Genomic DNA, 25,141 nt, shown 5'->3' on the forward strand with positions numbered 1-25,141 from the left:
GCGGAGAGAACTGGGGTTAGAGACAGCCTGAAAAGGGCCGGACTGTGATGCTGAAACCACACAACTCAGACTGGGACTGGAACCCAGGGGCTGGGAGTCGAAACCACTGTCTTCATTGAAATTGCACACCTGATCTGAGGACTTCATGAAGCTCTGGTTCTATATGTGTCCCCACAGAAGGAATTCAGTGAGAAACTAAGTGATAGGTAAGAAGTAGATTTATTTAGAGAGATACACACTCCCCAGACAAAATGTGGGCTGTCTCAGAAGGCGAGGGAGTCCCTGAAATACAGGGAGGTTAGCTTCTATAGGCTGGGTGATTTCACAGGCTAGTGAGTGGGGGGACTATTCCAACTATTTTGTGAAGTGCGTATGCTTGTGTGCTCAGTCATGTCCGACTCTTTGCAACCCCATGGACTGTAGCCCACCAGGCTCCTCTGTCCATGGGATTTTCCAGGCAAGAATACTGGAGTGGGTTGAAAGTGGTGGGGATTTCCAGAAGTTAGGCCACCAGCTACTCTTTGGGTTTTGATGGCTGGCCTCGGAATTGTAGATGTGTCATTTAGCCGATGTGTTACAATGAACGTATAATGAAGCTCAGGGTCCCCTGGAAGGCAAATATTCCCCCATCTTGGCCCTAGTAGGTTTCAGATTTTGTCATGTTCTCGATGACTGTCATTCTTTTAAAGCTGTGCCCTGCCACACTTCCCCCATGTCTCAGTACCAGCCACATCTGGGGGTGTTTGCAGAGGAAGCCCAGACGCCATAGAAGCCAAGTGCCCTTACTAACCAGCTTGGCTTGCGAAGGGAGGGGCAGGGCCACCATTAGCAGCCTAGCTTTTGGCATTCTCGTGGCGGGTGGGCACCACCATTGAAACCCCACTGTTAACGTGCATGCATGGGAAAGGAGTGATGGGGGTAACCTTCCAGTTTGGAAAAACAAAAAGTCTAAAGCCCTGTGCACGCCTGGCCTCTTTGCCCAGCCTCAGGCCTTTGTACCAGGCGTCATCTGGTTCACAGTCCAGTATTGTGCTGTTAGTCGCTCAGACATGTCCTACTCTTTGTGACCCCATGGACTGCAGCCCACCAGGCTCCTCTTGTCCATGTGATTCTCCAGGCAAGAATACTGGAGTGGGTTGCCATCCCCCCTTCCAGGGGATCTTCTCCACCCAGGGATAGAACCCAGGTCTCCCACATTGCAGGTGGATGCTTTATCGTCTGAGCCACCAGAGGCAGGTGTGGAGGGAGAGACATGGGGACAGGGGTCCTGTGGGCAAAAAGCCTCTGTGGGAATAGGCACCAAGCATCTAGGGGTTAGATAGGGTGTCCAGAGCCAGTCTACATAGCGCCTCTGCAGGAATTCTCCAGATGGTGCCCGTCCTGGGCTGACCCAACCCTTCCCAGGGTGAGCAGCTGGGCGACTGCGGTGGGTGGAAGCGCCCACTCCGCTGGGCAGGGAGCAGACCCCACAACTGCTCACAGCAGCCCTGAGATGTGGGGACAGGAAGTGCCAGGATCAGTGGGGCTGTCTCTGGGTAAGGGTTCCACACAGAGCATCCACTTTCTTCTGTCCACCCCCAACCCAGAGTTTGGCCCACACTGGTCCTTTGCAAAAACAGCTGCAACAGTGAAGCCCCGTCTTTCCAGCGGGAGTGGCGGCTCCCCATTGCTTTATGTCATAGCAGTGCTATTTCCTTTTATTATAAATAGGAATTTCACTCAAAGGGGTGCAGCCTAATACCCCTGGCCGCTTTGTACTTTAATCAGAGCTTTCCTGCTGAAAAATGTTTATCTTCCAGCAAAGAGGTGCTAATTTTATCTTGCAAGAGTGGGTATCTGCTTACGTCCCTTCTACCTTCGAGAAAGATAACCCCAAACGCATTATGTCATCTAAATACAGCATCCTTGGAGATCAAAGGGTAATGTACACATCTGCCAAGGTTGATGGAGCGGCCATTGGCGGGCCCTTCCGCCCGGCTGCGTGTGCTCCATTGATAGACGCACTTTGCCATTTCTATGAAAGAAACTCCCAGGCGCTCTGTTTGTGCCAGTTGATTTCGGCGATATTGGGACGTTTTGAAATGAGACTCCAAAATAGATATGCCCTTCTCACCCCTCTATGTAAGCCCGCGCCACAGGAAATGGCACAAGTTCAAATTTTTGTGATGGAAGCAACTCAGGACCAGATAAGACATATGTCCCTGAGAGGGACATTTTCGTGTTTAAAATAGAGTCAGAATGATCCATAGCCCAGATCCACCTGAGTGTGTTTGCCTTTCGACTCCAGTCCTCCTCCTGATCTCAGTTCAGTGTTTTTCATTTTCTTGGATCCCAGTGCATTATAAAAGAATACATCCCAGCACACACACACACTTGAAATAAAAGCTCATAAGACGAGATGTAATCTTATGCTATGCACTGCACTGACATGTCTTGTCCATTCCCATCTACCTCTCATCCTTTGCTTCTCAAAGTGTGGTCCCTGGACCAGCAGCATGAGCATCATCTGGGTTAGAAATTCAGAATCAAGGGCCCTGCCCCCGGCTGCACAGTGACCATGTTTGAGAAGCACTGGTCTAGCCTATTCATTTTTTTGAAGCTTTAAATTTTTTAATAACTTCGTTGCAACTCGCTAAAAGGACTCTCCACTCACCCGCACTTCCCGATCTGGGATTTGACAAACCTGCTTCGGGGCTCTGGAGCCAGGGTACGAGGGCTTCAGGCAGCTCTATTGTGAGGAGAAATCAATACGTCCTACACCTCTGCCCTGGCGGTCGCTTTCTGCAGACGCCCTCCCAGCCTCCAGACTAGAGGGGATGATCTCAAAGCCTATCCCCCACTTCCACGCCCCCGTTGCTGCCTCCTTCTCCGCCTTCTCCTGGGAGACCCTACCACCCTCGCACACCCCCAGAGGTCCCCAGTATGCTCAGAAAGACGAAGATTTCCCACTCAATGTGTTTCAGAGGCTTTGTCACCACTTGGAGTTTAAGCCCCTGTGTTCTGTGGAGTTTGCAAAGAATTCTAAAGCTTAGGGGGAGCTGCATAGAGAGTGGCCTACCACAGGCAAGGAGCCTGGCCACTTGGGCCACTTACTATGACCTCGTCTCCCTGGATCCCTCATCGTTAAGGGTCCTCTCAGAGCCCTCAGACCCAGGAGGGCCTCTGGGGCAGGACAGCTGGTGGGCGACGCGGGATGAAGGAGGACGACAGGGAAGGAAGCATCAGATGTCATGGGGAAAGGCCGACTCCCGCCTCCTAGATTTAGAGTTGAGAATAAAACCAAAAGTCCTGGAAGCTCCTCAGACACCCTCACAGGGAAGGGCAATTGTCTTCCTCAGCTCAGGGTGGCTTGCTATTGTTGTTCAGTTGCTCAGTCATGTCTGACTCTGCAACCCCATGGACTGCAGCACGCCAGGCTTCCCTGTCCATCACCAACTCCCCGAGCTTGCTCAAACTCACGTCCACTGAGTCGGTGATGCCATCCAACTGACTCATCCTCTACCATCCCCTTTTCCTTCTGCCTTCAGTCTTTCCCAGCATCAGGGTCTTTCCAATGAGTCGGCTCTTTGCATCAGGTGGCCAAAGGACTGGAAGGATTAACAGGGTAGAATGACAGTATAAAGGCGTACAGCATCGGGATGTACAGAGCACCTTGAGCTGGCCAGGCTGGGGCAGCAGGGCAGCTGGCTTCTCTTACAGAGTGGATCCATCCCCATGCTGTAAACATGCACCGCCTCACACAATTTTATCCTTTTTTAAAAAAAATTTTCAGGGCCTCACTCAGTGGTCCAGTGGTTAAGACTTTGCCTTCCATTGCAAGGAGTGCGGGCTCAGTCCCTGGTCAGGGTGCTCAGATCCCACATGCCTGATGGCCAAAACCCAAAATACAAAACAGGGGCAATATTGTAAGAAGTGCAATAAAAACTTTTAAAATGGTCCATGTCAAAAATATATATATATATATTAAAAAAACACCTTTTTTAATAAAATAAAATTTCAGAAATAACCTCCATCCTGGAAAATAGACAAAAGCCCAAAGAAACAACAAAACTCACCTGTATTTTCCTTATACTGAGAAAACTTTGCTGATATCCTAAAGACCTTCCAGCATCCTTGCCATCGAGAATCCCATGGACAGAGAAGCCTGGAGGGCTACAGTCCTTGGGGTCACACAGAGTCGGACACGACTAAGAGACTAACACTTTCACTTTTTTTCACACAGACATAAATCTGTGTACACAGAGGAGCTGCTGCCTTGCATGGTTTATAAACATAGATGGTGTAATACCAAACACATTCAGGACCCCCCCCTTTTCTCCCAACAATATCTTAGAAGTACTTTTGTTTTTCAGATTTTTGCCCATACTGCACAGCGGCATGTGGGGTCTTAATTCCCTGACCAGGGGTTTAACCAGTGCCCACTGCATTGGAAGGCAGAGTCTTAAACACTGGATTGCCAAGGAAGTCCAAAATCTGTTTTTTTTTTTAATTGCAGTATAGCTGATTTACAATATTATATTAATATCAGGTGTGCAGCAGAGCGATTCGATATTTTTTACAGATCATACTCCATTAACAGTTATTACAGGACAATGGCTGTAAGTCCCCACGCTGCACAGTCTGTCTTGGCTGTTCACCTCGTTTATACGCAGTAGTTCGTGCCTCTTCATCCCCTGCCCCAGGTTTTCCCCTCCCTGCTTGCCTCTTCCCAGAGGTAACAATTGGTTTGTTCTCTGCATCAGTGAGTCTGGTTCCCTTCTGCACATACATTCACTTGTACTGTTTTTTAGGTTCCACATAGAGGTCTTTCCATGTCCTCTGTGTTTTGGCCTCGTTGTTAAGCCAGTGCTCAGTCTTTCGTACGGTTTTCAAACGCCACAGTTTGCTTTGCCATGTTCATATCCATCGTCATTTCAGTTACTTTCCATGTCTTCTTATAACAAACATGTTTGCCTGAACATCCCCAGACCTACCCCTCTGTTCTTACGTGGGTATGTCTTCACCAAAACTGGGTTCTAAGAAGTGCAGTGTCTAGGTTGTCAGACGTGTGGGTTTGCAGTTTGAGTAGATCCTATCAATCACTTCTGTAAAAAACAGCGGTCTGTGGACCCATGGTGGCTAAGCTTACTCCCCATCCTCTTCCCACTGCTGGCCATGGCCAGTCTCTGCATTATGACTAACATGTGAAGTAATAGCAATATCCTGTTATTTTAATTTGTTTTTTATTTAGAAAAAAACTTATTTATGTGACCACGCTGGGTCTTAGTCACAGCATGTGGAATCTTCTGGTCATGGCATGTGGGATCTACTTCCCTGACCAGGGATGGAACCCAGGCCTCTACACTGGGAGCTAGGAGTCTTAGCCGCTGGCCCACCAGAGAGATTGCTGTATCCTGTTAATTTAACTGGCGTGTTTCTGCTCCGCGGTGTGTTTGGACATCTTTTCACACCTGGCATTTGTGCTTTTCTTTCAGGGGCTGCCTCCCCTTGTCCTTTGAACAGTTCTGCTTGGACGTCCTGTAGGTGAGTGTTTATCTTCTTTTAACCTGATCTCTAAAAGTGCATTAAATATTTTGGATGTTGTTCTGTGCTTTATATTTTGCAAGTATTTTTTCCCAGTTGGTCGCTTGGATTTTCAGTTTGTTTATGGTGTTGATTGTTACGCAGATTTTTGACTTGGTTTGCTTTTGCATTTATACTTTTAAGAAAACGTTCTCTATCTTCGAAGTCTTCTACATTTATTCCTAATAGTTTTATGGTGTAAGTTTTTTGTTTGTTTTTTTTGCTTTTGCACTTTTGCCAATTGTTCTGATGCCGTTTATTGAGTGGTTGGTCCTTTTCAAGATGTACTGAAATATCTTTGTTGTCATCATGTGAGAAATGCCCATACATACGTATGGGCTGCTAAACACCCTGTTCTGTGGGTTGGTCTGTTTATTATTTTTTTTTTTCAATATGCTTTCATGGCAATAATTGCTAGACTTCACTATGGTCAAAAAATATGTTTTGTATCATTTCAACCTTTTTAACTTTACTGAGACTTGCTTTATGATCCAGAAGAGTGGAAGGGCAGATTTTTCTGTAAAGGGGGGGATTGCAAACAATTTAGGGTTTGCAAGGCAGGTAATGTCTCTGTTGTGTATTCTTTGTGGTTTTGTTTAGTTTTATTTGGGACAGCCCTTTAAAAGTATAAAAACCATGCTTAGGTCATGGACTATGCAAACACAAGCCATGAGCCACAGTGGCCCAGCAGGTGGTCGGCCAGCCTTGGTTGGCTCTCTGTGTGCTCAGGAGAAGCGGTGGGCTCTGCTGTCGTTGGGCAGCACATTCTGTCAATGTCCCTCAGGTCGAGCTGGTTTATAGAGTGCAAGTCTTCTATACCTGTCATGATCGTTGTGTTTGCTTGTTTTTTTGATCATTGAGAGAATCTCCACTGTATTTGTGGATTGGACTCTCTCTCCCGTTTGGTTTTTGTCTCCTGCATTTTGAAGGTTAAGCACTTACTTCATCACTTGGCCTCATGAAGAATGGTTACATCGAACTGGTTTGTTGAATTAGTAACTAAAATGTAATCGATGTCTTTGCTGCTGGCAGTTTTACCAATAACTCTCTCAGATTCTAAGCTGTGAAACACCAGTCTTCAGTTTGCAATTCTTCCAGAATCCAATGGTGAGGACATTCTGATGGGTCCTCAGTTTTCTCATGTGTAAAATGTAAATAATAAGGCTCCTTGGTTGGTTGGGAAGATTAATTGGGATGATCCATGTGGAGGCTAGTAAAAGTAGGTGCTTGGTGCGTTTTAGCTATTAGGATTAGAGGATTACTATTAGCATTCTTTCCTAAGTACTAGAGGCAAACACAAGAAAGCTTTTGCTTGGCATGTGGCTGTGGTTGACCAGGAAAGATGGGGAGCAAGTTGGGAGCAGTCACTGACCAGACTTCAACCACATGGCATGGATTGTATTCTGACTCCCAAGTTTGCAAATGGTATCCCTCCCATTCTCTCTGACAACCACAAAAGATAAAGCCCACTCACCCAACATCCACTTCTATAGTCTCCAAAATGTTAAATCCTAGACTTTGTCATGAATGCAAATAATTATGAGAACCACAGTGAAAACAGTGTTGTGGGGAGAGGTGCATGGATGGTAGAGTCAACAGACTTGAGCACAAATCCTGACTTCAGTGCTTACTGGGTGTATCAGTTAGCTTTTGACATGAGAGTGCTGCATAATAAACCACCACAGAACCTCAGCATCATGAGAATGCTAAGTATGTATTGCTTGTACATCTGGAATGAGCTGGGGTTCAGCTGGGCAGCTCTGCTGATCTTGGCTGGATTCACTCGTGTTCTGGGATTGGCAGTGGGGCTGATCTATGCTGACTGTTCCTGGGACAAAGAGGGCGCCCACTCGGCTGTACTTGTTTCTCATCTCCAGCAGGCCAGCTCGGGCATGTCCTTGTGGCCATGGCAACATCGCCAGAGAGCACGTCCCAGTGTGGGGCCACTTGTTAAACCCCCTTCCCTCATGGTGACCAACACAAGTCACGCGGCTGGGGCCAAAGTTCAGGGGTGGAGCCTGTTGCCCTGCCCATGGAGTCAGAGTTCTCCCCAGTTACAAGGCAAATGCAAAAATGTAGGCAGGGGTGAAGAACTGCCACTGGCCATCTGCCACCCCAGGTGTGTGATATCTCAGGCCCAGTTTGTTCATCTGTGACTGGGGGACCGTTCTCTATCTCACCTATCTGGTGAGAGGTTTAGATTAGAGAGAGTGTCAAGGGCAGATGGTATAGGACCTGATGCAAAAGAGATGTCCGACTGGGGGCAGCCCTTCCTTTATTAATGATAATGATTGATGGATAATGATGATTGTGGATTCACATTCCACAGCTGAGGACCTAGCTTTCCCTAGTCTTCCTTCCTAAAAAGAACAGATCAGTCTCTGTGTTCTGTATTTCCTGCAGTGTGAAGCTTCGCCTTTTGTTTTTAATAGTACTTTTTAAAGAGCAAATGTTTTTAGGTTTGAATTTTATCCATTTCTTTGGTTAGTGCATCTTCTATCATGTCTAAGAAAACCTTACTTCATGAAGATATATTTCTTATACTTTTTTTTAAAAAGTTTTATAGTTTTAGCTCTTGTGTTTAGATCTTTGGTAGATTTAAAATTAATTTTTGTATATGGTGTGAGGTAGGGGTTGGAGTTCATTTTTTCCCCACATGACTATCTGGTTGCTCTGTGCATTCCTTATTGGCTAAGTGTTGAATTCTATCAAATACTTCTTCCATACCACATCACACATTGAAATACTAACAAGCATGAATTGCAGAAATAGATTGATAATAACCACCAGGACTATGAACAGGAATGGAAAGAGGACTCATTCCTTTGGGTTGGTTTACTACCTCCATAGCTAGAGGCATGTGACAGACAGCCACATGCAAATCTTCCTCTCCTCCGAGATAGTCACCTTTCCAGCCTCTTAACTGCCAGCAGTGAGCACATGACCCAGTTTGGGCCAATGGCCCATGAGAGAAAGTATGCTGTGAGACTCCTGGAAAAGAGGTTTTCTCCCCAGTGAAAGGAGAGAGGTCACTTGTCCATCTCCCAGACCTTGGAGGAAGTCCTATGAGGACATGATGTTTAAGGCAACCCCTGCCGCCTTGTAACAATGCTGGGAAGGCCACGAGAACTTCAGAGATGATAAGCATTACTGGGAAACTCATTCCATCACAGGGCACTGAACCCAGACTTCCTATTTGGGGAGATAATTTACTTCTTTATGATGTGTGCCACATTAGTTGATATTTTATTTTGTATAAACCATATAGGCTCCTCCCCCAACCCCCAATCCCAGTCCAGTCTAGAATGAATATTTTCTAGCAAGTCCACTAGGTATTTTCATCATCCAATTCTCTCCAAACATGGAAATGGAGGAGATGCTGATTCCATAAGGTGTAGAGTCCTGGGATGGGACCTATGGGCACAGAGGAGACAGCGCTAGGCCTGGAAGTTCCAAGGCTGGGTTCTCACACTGCTGGCCTCCCCAGCACCTCTGGGCTTCCTTCATTCTCTCCTGTCCCAACCACCTTCTCTTGATAGAGCCTTCCTTCCACCTGAAATACTCCCCTTGACATCTGCCCTTCCCCTTGTCTGGCAGGCCCTCCTCATCCTTTAGGCTTCAGTTTAATGATTACTTTCTCAGGGGGTCCCTCCCAGGCCCTCCCAGACTCTCTCTTAGCACTCTGAATGTTCACTTGTGGCAGTGATCCCAATTGAAATCAAGTGTGTGATTTGCTGTAATCTGTCTCTTCCACCTGACTGTAAACTCCCTGAGGATGGGGGTCAGAGCTGCCATTGGGGCCCCATACTCAGCACCTACCTAGTACAGTGCCTGCCATCTTAGAAGCGTTCAGCACACATCTCTGATGGATTGATGGGGGGTGAATGGATGGGTGTATGGAAGGACTGATGGGTGGATGGATTTGTGAATGGATGATGGATGGATGGATTGGTGGTTAGATGAACTGAATGGCACTCCCACAACTTACAAGATCGAAAGCAAGTTACTTCCCCTTTCTTGGCTGTAGTTTTCTCATCTGTCATATAATGACCCTGGACTAGATGGAATCTAAGACTCTCTCCACTGCCAGTTCTTCATCAAATTGAATCCAGATGCTCGGATGTGGCTTTCCTTTCAGAATTGGCCCTCCCCCCATCTATCCATTTACTTTACCACTGCTGGTGACCCTGAAGTTGTCCCAGAAGCTCATTCCGTGTAAGCATCCCACTGAGGACAGCTGGAGCTGGTGACCTTAACCACCCCAAGATGCTGGTGTGGTGGTTTCCAGGCTTGGGAAGGCTTCAGTGTCTGGTGGTTTCTCCCAGATGCCAGCTCCCAGTTCCCTTGTCTAGTGATGGGTAGGCAGACATTTTGGTGGGCTGGCAGCAGCTGGTGGAGATGTGCCTTCATTTCAGCCCATCTGTTCAGCGTCACATGCATGGAGAGTAAGAAGAGTCCTCTTTTCAGATTAAAGATTGGAACCAGCACAGTGTCCTGCAGTGCCCATTCTGGGCTTTTACATCTGTGTAGTGGGTGCGGCAGGGGCTCCAGCCTGGGCACGTGGAAAGTTATCCTAGAAACCCGTAGCATCCACACTGGTGTCTTAAAGCTCTTTATCACAATACCCACTGGAATCAAGGCGACGACCCATCACTTGTACTTTTCTTTCCACCTACCTCCCCTGCTCTGGCAGGAATCATGGTCAGAGGGGACCATTTATTGAGCCCCGCAGTGCCAGGAGCAGTGCTGGGGCCATTTCCTGCTTTCTCTCAAATCCTCACAATAGTTCTCACTGTGCATTTTCACCCTCATTGGGTAGATGGGGTAACTGAGGATCAGAGGTGCCCCTAGATCTTCCCAGGGCCACACAGCTTTACATGGTGGGTCTGAGATTCGAACCCAGCTCCAGACCTCTGAGGCTGTGTGTGTGTGCTCTGTCCAAGGGGCACCCATGGCGGCCCCACCCATAGGGGATCAGAAGGTGGAATCAGAGCCAACACCCCGGCTGCCTCCCCTCGCCTGTGCTGATGCCCTGCGGTGATGCGGGTGAGGCAGAGACAAGCCATGAGACCGGCAGTGGGGATCCCTCTGGGCTCGTGGCTGCTCCACTGACCCACCACCTGTAGCCAGTTCTGTGGGATGGTCACACATCTCTTTGAAATGAAGATGATGACGTGTTGTTGGTGAGTTTTTTTTAATATATTCATGTATTTATTTGGCTGTGTTGGGTCTTAGTTGCATAGCACGGGATCTTTCCTTGCAGTGCATCATGATCTTTCTAGCTGTGGCACACAGGCTTAGTTACCCTGTGGCGTGAAACATCCTAGTTCCCCAGCCAGGGCTCGAACCCACGTCCCCTGCATCACAAGGCAGATTCTTAACCACTGGGCCATTAGGGGAGTCCCCGTGTTTTTAAGAAGTGAAAGGAGGGTATTTAGAAGGAAGGGATTCAGGGGCGGGGAATGTGTAAATAGAATGCTTAGAGCTGCTGCAATATCTTGGGCTGGAGACAGTCTCCAAGATGCTACCTTGGAGCATTGATGGAGCTCAGCTACCTGCTACCTCCATCCCTCTTGACCTGTGAGAAGAGTCACCTCCCAGGTTTACCTTCTATTAGTCTTGAGTGAGTTACTTGCAGCTGACAGCATTCCAAACTAGTACACATTCTAAACCACAAACCACCTTTCAGACGCCCAATGCCTTCGAAGACTGTCCAGGGGAAGATCCAATTCCTTATCCCCCATTACACAAACGTCTGAACTCTTCCCCCCACCCCTCCCAACCATCTCAGGCAAGCCTCCTGGTGCACTCTGTCTCTCCATGACAAAGCCCCACAGCAAATTCCATCTCATCCATCGTCAAGGGCTCCTTAGCCACTGTCTGTTCTCTAGCCACATTCCAAATTACAAACAACAGAAAAAAAAAAATCATAGAGAGCTGGCCTCCCCACATCTCCAACTCCACAAACACAATCAGATGATGGGAGGCAAAAATCAAACAGCCTGGCGTTCCATCTGCATCGCGAATCTGCAGTCCAGATTCTCCCGGGTAGCAGCGCATGCCTCCCGCCACCACATCATTACCCAACCCTGCCATTAGGGACGGCAAACCCGTACTTACAATCAAAATGAACGTAATATGGAACCAGGAGGCAGCTCAGTTCCAGGAACAGCGGCGGAGCCCGCCCGTCCCCTGCCGGCCCCTCTAGCTCCTGCCATCGGCAGCCCCGGTTCTGCGCTCAGCAGACATTCACCCTGACGTCAGGACCTACACTGCCATCCCTTCCATGTCCGCCTCCTGCCTCCTGTCCCAGAGAAGCCATCTCTTCCGCCGTGCATTTTCCTCCTCTCTCACTCTGATCTCTGCCTTTCTGATCAGACACTCTCTAACTTCAGTGAGACCGCAGTGCAGAGTCAATATCCCTGGGGCCGAAGCTTTTATAGTTTACAGCAGCAGTACGCACTGTTGGGCCTGGTGCAGGGGAAGAGGGCAGCGTCCTCTATTTGGCTTGGCGGGGTGTGAATCGAGCCGCCAGCCTGGAGCACAAGGCGGCCGTGTGTAGCCAGCCCTTCCTGACGTGCGTGTCCATTGGCCCAGCGAGTACACCTCCAGTGATGTCCTTTAAGGAAAAATCAGAGCTTACGCACAACTGTGTGTGCACGGACCCCAAAATAAAGCATTATTCTTATAGCAAAGCACCAGATATTCAATAACATGGAACTCTTAAATCATTAAATGATAAAGATAAGAAAGAGAGGCTAATACGACCGACATCATCTAAGCTCCCACGGATGAACAACGCAGCACACCTCTCACAAGAATGCCCGGGTAACGAGCTCTCCTTTGCTGCTCACTACATGCAGGGTGCCATTGTAAGTACCTTGGAAGTTCCCTAGTGGTCCAGTGGTTGAGAATCTGCCTGCTGACCCAGTGGACACAGATTTGATCCCTGATCTGAGAAGATCCCTCAGGAGCAACCAAGCCCATACACAGCAACTACTGAGCCTGAGCTATACAACTGCTGAAGCCCTCGCACCTAGAGCCTGTTCTCTGCAACAAGAGAAGCCACTGCAATGGGAAGTCTGTGCACCACAGTGAAGAGTAATTATTAATTAACTGATTTAAAAAATAAGTACCTCAGTATCCAAGTAACACATTCTAAGTGCATGCATTCATTCCCTCAGTTATCACAGCAGCCATGTGGGGTTGGAGGACAAGCGGGAATAAGCAAGCAGACCAACACGATGGGCCTTGCACAGCATGATAAAGCCCCCCTCTCCACAGGAGGCCCAAGGAAGGGGGGAAGCGGGAAGCTGTGCATGGATGTGGGTGTGCGTGCAGGTGGAGGCGTAGATACAGGCATGGGTCTGGAGTGCATGTAGGCGTGAAGTCTGCCGGGCCCCTGCCTTCCAGGAGGGTGTATTGTACCTTGGGATCCCATCCCTCCCACCCACCCACCTCCTTACCCTGGCCATGGCCGACTGCATCAGGGCTTAGCACAGTCCATAGGAAAAGCAATTCACAAGCTGGCCAGCAGTCTCTAACCTCAAAAATGTTCAAAAAGCTCATTTGATTCTTTCAAAATCCAGGGAATTTGAACTTAAAAACATGGAAGGAGTTTTCTGGCAATGGTGGAGCTGGAACAGAGAGGGACGATGGGGAAGGTGCTAAGGAGGCCACCGTGTCACTGTCCAGGGGCCAGGCATATACCTTCACAGATGCTGGGAGGCGGGCTGGCAGGGTGGAAAGAACAAAGGCCGTGGGGCTGTGCAGAATGAAACCTCAGAGATGCAAAAGAAAGTGGAGGAGAGAGACAGAAATACAGAGAGAAGAAACTAACTCCACTGAGACCTCCCCGGTTCAGGCATTCTGGATCTGAGCCCATTAAATCCTAACAATGGCTCTCTAAACAAACAAAACAAAAATGGCAAGTACCTTTCAGTGTCTATTTTATTAATTGCCCCATTATTTTGTGAACCACAGAAGCCCGTTGCAAAACAATTTGCAAGATGCCATCCATTATACAATGCACCCTGATTTCAGAGATGCTAAAAAGTGGGGCAATGAGCATCTTAGAATAGATAGATTTTGAAGTGGGCGACTACTCTCCCCTTACTCTCTCTATGGCAGACATTACTAATCCATCATGGCATTGTTTCCCGCCAGTTCTATATGTGGTCTCCACCAGTCATGCCAGGAGCCACCACTTGGTCTAAGTAGCAAGTTGAAACAAGGCCAATTTGTTCACCCTGGTCAGGGCCTAGGTTTCTTGAGTGAGATAACGAGGGAACAATTCCCACAGTGTGGTGGGAAACCCTGGGACAAAGCACTACTTCCTGTCCTAGAAAAACAAGACGATGATTTAGACAGGCCACCTAGAAAATCATTTCTCAACTATGCCCATTTAAAATCGCCCTCCACTTAATCTGTCTCTTCCCTTCCCAGGGAGATCTTTCCAACGAGCTCTCATGGGTGACCATCCAACATCTTGGGTTTGTTTCTCAAATAGCACACAGAACTCAGATAATTTTAGCAAGAGCTCATGCTCTCCTAGCTGTTAGCAGTGGAGAATTAAGAATGCACACACACACACACACACACACACACACTCAGCCATCCGTCAGGCGGCGTCAGTCTTCTCTGAGGTTTTCCATTACAGTTCATTTCATCTTCTGCTGGCAAACAGATACTGGCAGTAGCCTCTGGGCTCAGAAAAGCTTCTGGAAGAAAGACTTAAAAGACAGGGTGCTCGCTGAACGTGGTCTCCCCTTCATGTCCCTGCCCCAAACGTCCATGTGGGGCAGGTGGTGGTCCACGGCACCACCATCGCGGCAGGTCCACGTGATGGTGCTGGTGGTGGGTGAAAGAGGCACATCACTTCTGGAGTTAGGCATGGGAGAACTGGCCCATGACCTTCCTAAGGACAGGACCAGCCACAGACTCCTTGTGAGTGAGAAATAAGTCTTGGTTGAGCAAAGCCAGCAAGATCTGGGGTTACTTGTTACACAGCACATCTGGCCTATCTTGATGAATACACAAGAGGAGATTCCTTTCTCTTGCTGAGACTTTTAGTAATGTGGGGAAATAGCAGCTTGGCTTTCCTCCTGGAAAATGGCCTGGCCTCTAATTGCATGGAGCATCTTCTAGGAGGGAACACTCAAGTGTGAAGGCAGCAACTTCCAATATCTGAAGACCCAGACTCAGAAGTATATAGTGGCACTGACACCACACTGTGTGGGTCAAAAGAAATCATGAAACCCCTATTTCCTTGCAGGACACCAGGCATTTTTTTAATGTTTAGTTTTATCTATTTACTTATTCTTGGCTGCACTGTTGCTATGCACGGGCTTTCTCTCATTGCAGCAAGCAGGGGCCACTCTCTAATTTCATTGCATGAGCTCCTGAGCACAGGCTCAGTAGTTGTGACACACAGGATTAGTTGGATCTCGGCATGTGGGATCTCCCAGACCAGGGATGGAACCCATGTCCCCTGCATTGGCAGGTGGATTCCTAACCACTGGGCCACCAGGGAAGCCCCACTCAAGCGTTTTTGACACTGGGAGTCTGCATGTGGGCTTCACTCCCTTTGTGCTACTGCTCTGCTTCTGTCACACAGCTCCCCCCTGGCGTCATCTGGACTGGTCCCTTCCCACTGTGAGAAGGGACGCGATTGTCCTGAGCCCCTCTGTGTTTTGCCTTCAGTCTGGCTCTTACCACCACTACTGACAAGTCTCCTAAAACTGGTCATTATGTAGACTTTGTACCCTGATAGGCCACTTTGGCTACATGTTTCACATGCTCCTTTCTCTTCCTTTTCTTTTATTCTCGGAAAAAAAAAAAAAGGAGAGCGCTTGACCCTGAAAATGCAAGACGCTTCACCAGTACCGACAGTTTGTCCCCATCAACCAGTTAGCACTGGGACGGCATTCCCGAGGGAATGCGAAATGGAGTGTGTGGAGTGCTTAAACTAAACCGTGAGCCTGGGAGCCAGCCCCCCGGGGCGTCTTCTCAGCTCCGTGCATCTGTGTGGTCCTTGAGAGGGGGCACTCTTTGCACCCCACCCCCGCCTCTATTTCCCAGCGGAAGTATAAATATCAATGTCCTCTCCTGCTTGAGGCTCTTCTCTCCCTGAAACTCAAATGTTGAACTAAAAATATGCATTCAAATGTGAAGATGAAACCACAGAAAGTCATATCGCATAGGATAACGGATCCTCTCTTCCTCTGTGTGCATGGTGTAGCGTCCCAGGAATCTACACTGATAGCTGGACACCCAAGGTTCTAATCCAGCCTGGAGATGAGCTAGCTAGCACCAGGCTCTGCACAAGTAGTGTCATCACACATGCATACACACACACGCTCTCACCCCCAGGCCCCAGTTTTGCATGAGCAGAAAGAAGAATGCTGGCCCAGATGAGTGGCCCCCAGTCCTGGTGGCACAGTAAAGTCATTGGGGGAGTTTTTTTTTAATGTTGATGCCCACACCTCACCACGGACCCATTACATCCACATTTCTGGATGTAGAGCCTGGGCCCTGGAATTTAAAAAATTCCTTAAGTGATTCCTAGTGTGCAGCCAGGATTAGGAAGCTCTGAATTGTGTTCACGGCTTCAAAACTATTTTTAATCAGAGACTTATTTTCCTTAAACAAAACTTATGCCAGAGGCCCTGTGTGTGGAGCAGGCACACATGGGGCTGTTCAGTTGGAGCAGGAAAGAGGCCCCGAAGTTTTGCCCACTGGCCTCTCCTCCCCTCATCTTCTCTCCCTGAAATCAGCCCCTGGGACCCCCAGGACCTTCAGAAGACCTTCCGGGCTGTGCAGCCCAAGAGGGTTGATAAACACAGTTTAAAAACTGCTGGAGAGTACACAACCTCCAAGACTGTTTAAAGAACTGAAGTTCTGAAATCACGTGAGAACACTCAGCATCTGGAGCTCTATCTGGGTCATAAATATCCTCACAAATCTATGTGCTTGATGAAACCTAGTTTCCGCCCTATTTCGTGTCTGGTTGTGGAGCCAGGGACCACACCGGACAACGGTGAGGAAATTCCACCAGCTGCTGACTCCCCTGGTGCTGCTCCCGCCAGCCATGGGGCCGCCAGGTCCATTTCTCCCCACGACAGAGAAGAAAGGGTCCACAGTCTGCATGGTGCTTGGGTGAGGAATGGCTCCATCAGAAAGGTCCCCGGAACCATGCAGCTGGGGCTAAGGAGGGAAGTTTATTCCTGTTACACAGGAAGTGCAGGGACTGCATCCTCCAGACTCAATGGTAAGCACTGTTGTTGAAATCAGACCCCAACCAGGAAGCCCCAGCTCTAGCCCTGAAGTATTTAACTTCGCTTGGCTGTGCAAGATCAGAAAGTACAAAGGTGCCAATACAGTCTAAAGGAGCAGGGTCAGATTGCCCTCCCACCCCCCATGGGTGTCAGGTGGCACCTGGAGGAATGAGGACATGGAGCCCTTCCTGGGGTCACAGGAAAAGTCAGACAAGGCTGAGGCGATGGAGGCATCTGCCCACTGGCAACACTCCAGGGCCACCAAAAAACTGAGTGAGCAAGATTAAAAATCTTTTAATGCAGTTTAAAAAAAATCAGGGCTATTTTTTAAAATAGGGCTTCCTTGATAGCTCAGTTAGTACAGAATCTGCCTGCAATTCGGGAGACCTGGGTTCAATCCCTGGGTTGGGAAGATCCCCTGGAGAAAGGAAAGGCTATCCACTCCAGTATTCTGGCCTGGAGAATTCCATGGACTATATAGTCCATGGGGTCACAAAGAGTTGGACACAGCTGAGTGACTTTCACTTCATTTTTTAAATCAAGATTAATGAAAACAATTCCATGATAAACTATGAAATTAAAATGGAAGATCAGTATTCCTGATTTTTCTCATTGCCACAGGCTCCAGTGGAGCTCAGCTTGGTCCTACAGTCCTTTGGAAGGAAGCAAAGAAAGCCTAATTTAGCCTGTTACTCATGATGATTCTTCTGAGAGTAAACCAAAGCCACAGAATCCTCTCCACCAGCACTACCATCATCACCATCATCTCCATCATCCAACAGTTAGGATGCTGAGGACCTGCCATGGTCTAGACATTTCATCACTGTCATCTGCATTTCATTTTCACAACCATCCTGAGAAGAGGTTTATTACCACTTTACAGATGAAGAAACCGAGGCCTCAAGCGAAGAGTAATTTATGCAAGTGTGAGAGAAGGGAATGTGGAGGCTATAGAAAACCATCTGCAGAACTCAGCCCAAGGGGAAGTCTCTGGGGAAAAGAGTCATCCTGGCCATAGTTTTCCCCAGGTCCTCAGCCAGGAGTAACATTCGTACCACCAAGGACCACCATGTGTCCTTCTGGTCTCTGCCTCCAGAGCCCCGGGGCCTTCTCCCTATGCATCTCTTTCTGTTTGTCCTTCTCTGCCTTTTAGGAAGGCTCTCTCACGGAACTTACAGCCCACCCTACTGCAACACTAATGTGTATGGATGCTCACCTTAAACACATTGACAAAGATGCTACTTCTTTTTTTAAAAAAAATATTTATATATTTATTATTTATTTTTGGCTGTGCTGGGTCTTTGCTGCTGCATGTGGACTTTCTCTAGTTGCGCTGAGTAGGGGCTACTCTCTCGTGGTGTGTGGGCTTCTCACGGCAGCGGCTTCTCTTGTTGCAGAGCATGGGCTCTGTGCACTCAGGCTTCAGTAGTTGCGGCTCTTGCAGTCTAGAGCGCGGGCTCAGGAGTTGTGGCACATGGGCTTGGTTACTCCGTAGCACGTGGAACCCTCCCAGATCAGGGGTCTAACCTGTGTCTCCTGCATTGGCAGGTGGATTCTTTACCACTGAGCCACCAGGGAAGCCCCACAGATGCTATTTCTGAGTAAATCACACCTTCTCTTGTTTGTTCACCCTCTGGAAGGGCGTGGGTTGGTGGGGGCAGCTAACAAAGCACACACGCCTTTTACTGCCATTCTCCCCTTGTGATCCTTGCGTCTGCCTCAGGTGACAGCCACCTCCCTGGGGGCCAGGCTGTGCCAACTTCGCTCTGTAAACTCGGCCTCTTGCCTGGAGCCCCAGGAGAACATCTGTTAACTCAGTGATGGATGAACAATCAGAGCATCTCCCCTCTGTAGGCACCATCCGGAAAGCTTCCCAGCTGTGACCTCTCCCGTCTCAAACACCCTGCCGAGTTCCCCCATCCCGAGGAATCTAGGAGGAACAGAGAGAAAATTAAGTTGTTCCACGGCCGTGCAGTGTCCTTTACTTTTGTTGGGTTCCAGAAGCTCTCAAGGCCAGCAGCCAGGATGATTTAGGGAGTTCCAGGGCCCTGCCGCAGAGGAGTGCGAGGGGGGCGCCGGGGTCTGCGCTCTTCTGTGTGGGCGGAGAGGCCTGCACTGAACCTCTTCCAGGATGCGGACGGAGGGCAGAAGCTGGGTGACTTTTTACGAGTGTTTTTTCCAGCTGTTGGTTGGCGAGTTGGTTTCTGGAGCAGCTGGAACCAGGCAGCGGGGCCTCCAATTCCAACCTGCTTTGCAGCCTGCTCTGTATTTACCAAGAAATGACATAGTCTGGGAGTTGGGTCATCCCTCCCAAACCCCAAGGGCCCCTGGCGCGATGATGCCCGGCCAGTTGGCTCTCAGCCCCTGGTGCCCCAAGGACCTCAGCTCACCCACCCACTAAGGTCTGCAGGTTCTTTATGGGGGCCTGCAGGGGTGACAGCCAGGCCTCTCTATTCTATTCCAGTCCCCTCTTGATCCAATTTGCTGCCCAGGACTGTCTCCAGGGTCACAAAGTTGAGAGGTAGTATATTCCCTCTGCTTTCCACTGTGCAGAAACGAGAGCCCCTTCCTTAGCGTCCTGTGTCACCCAGGGACCTAGATCCATCCAACTCACTGGGCCACAGGTGTTTGGCCCCTGTCCCCAGGTTGCTGGGTAAAAAAGGAAGTGGCAAGAAGGCATTTTCCTTAGAAGAAAAAACACAGAAAGTGAAAAGCTGCTCAGTCGTGTCTGACTTTGCAACCCCATGGACTATACAATCCATGGAATTCTCTAGGCCAGAACACTGGAATGGGAAGCCTTTCCTGTCTCCAGGGGATCTTCCCAACCCAGGGATCGAACCCAGGTCTCCTGCATTGCAGGCGGAATCTTTACCAACTGAGCTACCAGGGAAGCCCAAAGATGCAGAAGCTGCACAGCTATTTCCACTCTTGTTCTGAAGGTGTGAACTTGGTCCCAGACCCACACCCAGCTGTGGGGGAGGCTGCAGATGTGTGTTCAGGGGCCTGATTAAAACCCAGGGGGCTTTATTAACACAGGCAGACCTTGGTTTACTGCGCTTTGCTTTATTGTGCTTCCAAAACAGCTTTACAAATTGAAGGTTTGTGGCTACCCTGCTTCGAGCATGTCTATGGGTGCCGTTTTTCCAACAGAATTTGCTCACTTCGTGACTCTGTGTCATGTTCTGATAATTCCTGCAATATTTCTAACTTTTTCATTATTGTTATATTTGTTATGGTGATCCATGATCTGTGATCTTAGATGTTACTACTGTAATTGTGTGGGGCACCACAAACCACAGCCCTATAAGAGAACAAACTTTATCAACAAATCACATGTGTTCTGACTACTCCACGGACCAGCCGTTCCCCATCTCTCCCTCTCCTTGGGTCCCCCTAGTCCCTGAGACATAATATTGAAATTAGGCCAATTAATAACCGTGCAACAGCCTCTGTTCAAGTGAAAGGAAGAGTAGTACGTCTGTCATTTTAAATCAAAAGCTGGAGGTGATAAAGCTTTGTGAGGAAGACATATCAAAAGCCAAGACAGGTCAAAAGCTGGGCCTCTCACACCAAAACAAACCTCTCACACCAAGCCAAGTCGTGAGTGCAATGGAAAAGTTCCTGAAAGAAATTAAATGGCTGCTCCAGTGAACACATGGATGATAAGAAAGTGAAACAGCCTTACTGCTGATACAGAGATAGTTTGAGTGGTCTGGATAGAAGATCAGACCAGCCATACTAATGCAGAGCAAGGCCCCTACTCTCTCCAATTCTGCAAAGGCTGAGAGAGGTGAGGAAACTGCAGAAGGAAAGTGTGAAGCAGCAGAGATGGTTCATGAGACTGAAAGAAGAAGCTGCCTCCTGAGCAGATAGTGGTTCCTCTGATGGCAAAATGGATTGAAAACCATCTGGAAAGGAGTCACCAGTCTAGATGCCATTAAGAACAGTCATGATTCTTGGGGAAAGGTCAAAACATCATCATACGCAAGAGTTTGGAAGGTGATCCCAGCCCTCACGGATAACTTTGAAAGGTTCAAGAGTTCAGCAGAGGAAGTAACTGTAGATGTGGTGGGGAAAGCAAGAGAACTACAGTTAGAATCGGAGTTTGAAGATGTAGCTGACTTGATGCAACATCACGATAAGACTTTCATGGATAAGGAGGTATTTCTTATGGATGAGCAAGAAAAGTGGTTTCCTGAGATGGGATCTACTCCTGGTAAAGATGCTATGAAGATTATTGAAATGACAGTGAAGGATTTAGAATATCACATAAGCTTAGAGACTAAAGCAGGGACAGGCTTTGAGAGAACTGACTCCAGTTTTGAAAGAAGTTCTACAGTGGATCAAATGCTATCACACAGTATTGCCTGATACAGAGAAATCACTTGTGGAAGGAAAAGTCAATCCAAGAGTCAATCCATGTCTCATTTTAAGAAGCTGCACAGTCACCCCACCCTTAAGTATCCACCACTTTGATCAGTCATCAGCTATCAACATGCAGGCAAGACCTTCCACCAGCAAAAAAAAGGTTATGACTTACTAAAGGCTCAGAGGGTGGTTAGCATATTTTAGCAATAAAGTATTTTTAAATTGAGGTATGCACATTTTTTAGATATAATGTTATTGCATCCTCAGCAGTGCAATAGTGTAGTGTAAACATACTTTTATGTGCACTGGGAAACCAAAAAATGTGTGTGACTCACTTCATTGCCCTATCACTTTATTGCCATGGTCTGGAATCAAACCTACGGTATCTCGGAGGCACTCCTGTCGAGGAAGGCAGGAAGGAGGATTCAGAAGGGCAGTGAGCGTGGTGCACAGCAGACACTACAACACACCCACCTGCCAGCAGTGAGTGCTTGTGGTGACGGGACCCAGGGCTGCCACGTGACATGGGACGATGCGTACTGTACACTGCAGCCTTGGGCTCGCCTCTTCCTGGTACTGGAAGGGGAAAGGACATCTGCATCCATCTTAAGGGTCGCTGAAGGAATGCCCCAAGTTAGGTCAGAACAGGTGACCTCCTGCTGCAATAGAAGGTTATAGTTTGCAGCACGCTATACAATTTGGAAAGAAGTATCAAGTTTTAAATATACAAGTTCTTTGATCTAGCATGTAAATTTCTAAGAATTTATTTGACAGCTGTATTCACAATAAAAGGCAAAGACCTACATGAAAACACATTCATTGCAACATTATTTGTAATAGCCAAATGCTAGGTATAACCCACACATCCAATAATAGGGGACTGGGTTTAATAAATTATGGTATATCCACAAAGGGGAATAGTATACAGCCATCGAAATGAATAAATCGTATTGATGTGTACTGATGTCAATCCTCAAGATTATGTATGTAATATTGTAATAGTATTGTAAGTGTAATTAAGAGGCCAGGTAGAGGAGAGGGCGAATAGCCCATCTCCATGTGTGTGGTTGGGTGTGGGGGCAGAGGCCAGCATGCAGGAGGCATTTGTGCATAGTGTGGCTGTCACGCAAGGAGCTGGCAATGCTGGTGGAGTCCGGGTAGAGAGATAGAGTCTGGAAGGGGAGGAAGAATTTCTCCCACTGTCTGCTCCTCTTTGCACACATTGATTTTTGTGGCTGTGTGAATAAATCATTTCTTTTCATTTAAAAAGACAGATGAGGGATTCCCTGGTGGTCCAGGGGTTTAGAATTCACCTGCCAACGCAGAGGTGTCACTGGGCAACTAAGCCCACGCACCACAACCACTGAGCCTGAGCTCCAGAGCCCACGCTCTCGGACAAGAGGAGCCACCGCAGTGAGGAGCCCGCACACCGCCACTGGAGAGTAGCCCCCTGCTTACCGCACCTAGAGAAAGCCACGTGCAGCAACAAAGAGCCCGTGAACCACAGCAAACGCCCATTGCAGCCCAAAATAAATAGAAATAAAAGACAAACAAATAAATAGTGGGTAACTGGGGTTTAAAGATTTATGGGGGCGAAACCTTCCATTTCAGCTGTGACCCTCCCTGCTAGGATTGACTTAACCCCTCACCCGCTGGTCTCACCCAAGCCCATCCCCGGCCAGGACAGGCGCTCAGCTCTGGAACCCATCATGGCGATTCTCCTGTTTACAGAACCTGAATCCAGCCGCCCGACAGAAACTTCCCAGATCCCCGGGCAGGTTTCCCTCCCCGCAGCAATTTTTACTGCTGAGCAGTCGTAATTGCAGTGTTTACTGGGTCTCCACAGTCAAATTAGATCTATTCTGTCCAGAAAACAGATATTTCAAAGACTTGTCAGGACACGAAACACTCTCTACACAGTGATCCCACGTGTGTTAAAGACAACAATATAGGCAACAAAAGCAAACCTAGAAACATAAACCAACTGAAACAAAATATGAAAACTGGTATATTTGGAATTACATGTGCCACGGTGCCCCTATGGCTTATTTTTAAGTGGTAGGATGCTGTTTTCTGTTTTATTTGGGGGGTGGGGAGGGCTATCTGTCAGTTTTAATTTTTTTCAGTGAGATCAGATACCAATAAAATGTAGTATGAAGGGATTTCCCTAGCAGTCCAGTGGTTAAATCTTCCTCTGATAATGCAGGAGGTGTGGGTTCGAACCCTGGTCAAGGAACTAAGATCCCACATGCCTTGGAGCCAAAAAACCAAACCATAAAACAGAAGCAATATTGTAACAAATTCAATAAAGACTTTTAAAATGGTCCACATTTTAAAAATCTTTAAAAACAATACGGAAAACAAGGTCACATACTTGTTAACAGCTTTATTGAGATTAATTCACATATCAAAAATCCATGCATTTAAAATGTATAATTCAAATGTTTCTAATACATTCAGTGGTTTGTATAACCATCACCTGAGTTGATTTTGGAACATTTTCATCACCTCGGAAAGAAACCCCACACCCTCAGTCATCACTGCCAATTTCCTCATAACCCTATGCAATCACTAATCTAATTTGCATCTAAGCATGTGCCTGTTCTGGGCACTTCACATGACGGCTTTTTGTGACCAACTTCCCTTAGCAAACTGTCTTCAAGTTTCACTGTGCTGTGGTATGAATCAGAACTCCAACCCTTTTTTATTATCATACAATATTCTATTTATTAGATATAACACTAATTTTTTTTAAATCCCCACATTTTAACCATTATGGTGAAAATAACCATTCACCATAATGTATTTGCCCAGAGCCTCTCAGTTTCCATAAAGATTGCACAACTACATGTGTATCACCAGATCCTCTACTTGGCGGAGGTGGGGAGGGGGGTCACAGCCTGTCAGGACCCCCACCCCAGTGCTCGCCTCGCTGTGAGGTTTGCCACACAGCAGCTCACTTTCCCCTTTGGCTGTGACTTCTGGTCCAGGCAAGTCGAGGGACCAGACAGGAAAGGAATTCGAGCTGGGGAGAAAATATCTTTAATAAACATCAGACATTTGTGGGGGTCTCGCTCTCCACTGAACCCATCCCTATGCTGTAGCGTTCCATCTTTGGGAGGGAAGATGGGAAGGAAGGAGGACCCCACGGAACATTTGTTTGTGGGCTCATAGAAACAGTCACAGCCAATGAGACAGGGCAGTCAGGCAACAGCACTCAGTTAGTATCTGATGAATGGATGGGTAGATGGGTGAGTGATTTTGTCTTGCTGACTAGAAACACCCGGAAGGCAGAGATGAGACCCTGGTCATTCCCATGAGCCCAACCCAATCCCCTGCATGTAGTAGGTGTTCAAGTGCCTGCAGTCTGTGACATCATCGTAAGTCACAGTCGTTTCTCTTAGAGTTTTGAACTTTTCCCCTCTTCGATTTTTTTTTTTTTTTTTTTGCTAAAACCCTTTACTTTGTAAAGGATCACATGGTGATGATACAAGCCAAGCCTGGACTATCTGTTTAATCTTCTTTCCCCTAAATATTAGCTCAGTGGGGAAAGGAGCCTAACCTCTCTGTATATTTTTCTCTGTATATACTTTTGGCCAGAAGGCTGGAAAAACCAGGACTCAAGCAGGATGCCTAGAGATTCTGAGAAAAGATGGGGAGAAGCCGCCTGCCAGAGGGAGGAAGAGGGGGTGTCGGGAGTGTGGGAACAGATGTGACATGTCTTTTCTGGACAGGCCCTGTCCGAGGATTTGCCTGTCTTACGTGTAAGCACTTGTCAGTGACAAGCCACTTGCACCTCCCTGACCCCGAGGGGAGGACAATTTCCATCTGGGCAGCTGCTTGGGCCAACCCTGGGCAGGCTGGGGGTGCCCACCACAGAGCCCGAAAAAAGCAAGCTGGAGCCTGTGTTCCAGACCCTGCTGCAGTGAACACAT

The 25,141-nt window shown here is 47.9% G+C and overlaps 1 long non-coding RNA gene across 1 annotated transcript in view; it reads left to right on the top strand.

Annotated features, from left to right (window-relative positions):
* LOC138991844 (uncharacterized) overlaps positions 1-25,141 on the top strand; it is a 172,057-nt gene that overhangs the window by 12,926 nt on the left and 133,990 nt on the right. Inside the window, exon 2 of the long non-coding RNA XR_011467735.1 lies at positions 5,475-5,523. This is a non-coding gene — a long non-coding RNA (uncharacterized lncRNA). The remainder of the gene's footprint in view (positions 1-5,474; positions 5,524-25,141) is intronic.

The sequence above is a fragment of the Bos mutus genome, chromosome 18, assembly GCF_027580195.1.
Source record: "Bos mutus isolate GX-2022 chromosome 18, NWIPB_WYAK_1.1, whole genome shotgun sequence".
Taxonomy (NCBI): domain Eukaryota; kingdom Metazoa; phylum Chordata; class Mammalia; order Artiodactyla; family Bovidae; genus Bos; species Bos mutus.